The sequence below is a fragment of the Triticum aestivum genome, chromosome 3B (genome assembly GCF_018294505.1).
Source record: "Triticum aestivum cultivar Chinese Spring chromosome 3B, IWGSC CS RefSeq v2.1, whole genome shotgun sequence".
In the NCBI taxonomy this organism is placed as follows: Eukaryota; Viridiplantae; Streptophyta; class Magnoliopsida; order Poales; family Poaceae; genus Triticum; species Triticum aestivum.
In genome coordinates, this window is record NC_057801.1 from 50,896,824 (window position 1) to 50,899,579 (window position 2,756).

Consider the following 2,756-nt stretch of genomic DNA (forward strand, 5'->3'; position numbering starts at 1 on the left):
ATGATTTAAGTAGGTATGGGTATATCTACTTAATGAAACACAAGTCTGAAACCTTTGAAAAGTTCAAGGAATTTCAGAGTGAGGTTGAAAATCAACGTGACAGGAAAATCAAGTTTCTACGATCAGATCGTGGAGGAGAATACTTGAGTCACGAGTTTGGGGCACACTTAAGAAAATGTGGAATAGTTTCACAACTCACGCCGCCTGGAACACCTCAGCGTAATGGTGTGTCCGAACGTCGTAATCGCACTCTGTTAGATATGGTGCGATCTATGATGTCTCTTACCGATTTACCACTTTCTTTTTGGGGCTATGCTTTAGAGACTGCCGCATTCACTTTAAATAGGGCTCCGTCGAAATCCGTTGAGACGACACCGTATGAATTATGGTTTGGGAAGAAACCTAAGCTGTCGTTTCTAAAAGTTTGGGGATGCGATGCTTATGTCAAGAAACTTCAACCTGAAAAGCTCGAACCCAAGTCGGAAAAGTGCGTCTTCATAGGATACCCAAAAGAAACTATTGGGTACACCTTCTACCTCAGATCCGAAGGCAAGATTTGTTGCCAAGAATGGGTCCTTTCTGGAGAAAGATTTTCTCTCGAAAGAAGTAAGTGGGAGGAAAGTAGAGCTTGATGAAGTATTACCTCTTGAACCGGAAAATGGCGCAACTCAAGAAAATGTTCCTGAGGTGCCTGTACCGACTAGAGAGGAAGTTAATGACAATGATCAAGATACTTCTGATCAAGCCCCTACTGAAATTCGAAGGTCCACAAGGACACGTTCCGCACCAGAGTGGTACGGCAACCCTGTCTTGGAAATCATGCTGTTAGACAACGGTGAACCTTCGAACTATGAAGAAGCGATGGCGGGCCCGGATTCCGACAAATGGCTGGAAGCCATGAAATCCGAGATAGGATCCATGTATGAAAACAAAGTATGGACTTTGACTGACTTGCCCGTTGAGCGGCGAGCCATAGAAAATAAATGGATCTTTAAGAAGAAGACAGACGCGGATGGTAATGTGACCATCTATAAAGCTCGGCTTGTCGCTAAGGGTTATCGACAAGTTCAAGGGGTTGACTACGATGAGACTTTCTCGCCGGTAGCGAAGCTGAAGTCCGTCCGAATCATGTTAGCAATTGCCGCATTCTATGATTACGAAATATGGCAAATGGACGTCAAAACGGCATTCCTTAATGGTTTCCTTAAGGAAGAATTGTATATGATGTAGCCGGAAGGTTTTGTCGATCCTAAGAATGCTGACAAAGTGTGCAAGCTCCAACGCTCGATTTATGGGCTGGTGCAAGCATCTCGGAGTTGGAACATTCGCTTTGATGAGATGATCAAAGCGTTTGGGTTTACACAGACTTATGGAGAAGACTGCGTTTACAAGAAAGTGAGTGGGAGCTCTGTAGCATTTCTCATATTATATGTAGATGACATACTTTTGATGAGAAATGATATAGAACTCTTGGACAGCATCAAGGCCTACTTGAATAAAAGTTTTTCAATGAAGGACCTTGGAGAAGCTGCTTATATATTAGGCATCAAAATCTATAGAGATAGATCAAGACGCCTCATAGGTCTTTCACAAAGCACATACCTTGATAAGATATTGAAGAAGTTCAATATGGATTAATCCAAGAAGGGGTTCTTGCCTGTGTTACAAGGTGTGAAATTGAGCTCAGCTCAATGTCCGACCACGGCAGAAGATATAGAAGAGATGAGCGTCATCCCCTATGCCTCAGCCATAGGTTCTATTATGTATGCCATGCTGTGTACCAGACCTGATGTTAACCTTGCCGTCAGTTTGGTAGGAAGGTACCAAAGTAATCCCGGCAAGGAACACTGGACAGCGGTCAAGAATATCCTGAAGTACCTGAAAAGGACTAAGGAAATGTTTCTCGTTTATGGAGGTGACGAAGAGCTCGTCGTAAAGGGTTACGTCGACGCTAGCTTCGACACAGATCTGGATGACTCTAAGTCACAAACCGGATACGTGTATATTTTGAATGGTGGGGCAGTAAGCTGGTGCAGTTGCAAGCAAAGCGTCGTGGCGGGATCTACATGTGAAGCGGAGTACATGGCAGCCTCGGAGGCAGCACATGAAGCAATATGGGTGAAGGAGTTCATCACCGACCTAGGAGTCATACCCAATGCGTCGGGGCCGATCAAGCTCTTCTGTGACAACACTGGAGCTATTGCACTTGCCAAGAAGCCCAGGTTTCACAAGAAGATAAGGCACATCAAGCGTCGCTTCAACTCCATTCGTGAAAATGTTCAAGATGGAGACATAGAGATTTGTAAAGTACATGCGGACCTGAATGTAGCAGATCCGTTGACTAAACCTCTCCCTAGAGCAAAACATGATCAACACCAGAATTCCATGGGTGTTCGATTCATCACAATGTAACTAGATTATTGACTCTAGTGCAAGTGGGAGACTGTTGGAAATATGCCCTAGAGGCAATAATAAAAGCATTATTATTATATTTCCTTGTTCATGATAATTGTCTTTATTCATGCTATAATTGTGTTATCCGGAAATCGTAATACATGTGTGAATAACAGACACCGACATGTCCCTAGTGAGCCTCTAGTTGACTAGCTCGTTGATCAACAGATAGTCATGGTTTCCTGACTATGGACACTGGATGTCATTGATAACGAGATCACATCATTGGGAGAATGATGTGATGGACAAGACCCAATCCTAAACATAGCACAAGATCGTATAGTTCGTTTGCTAGAGTTTTC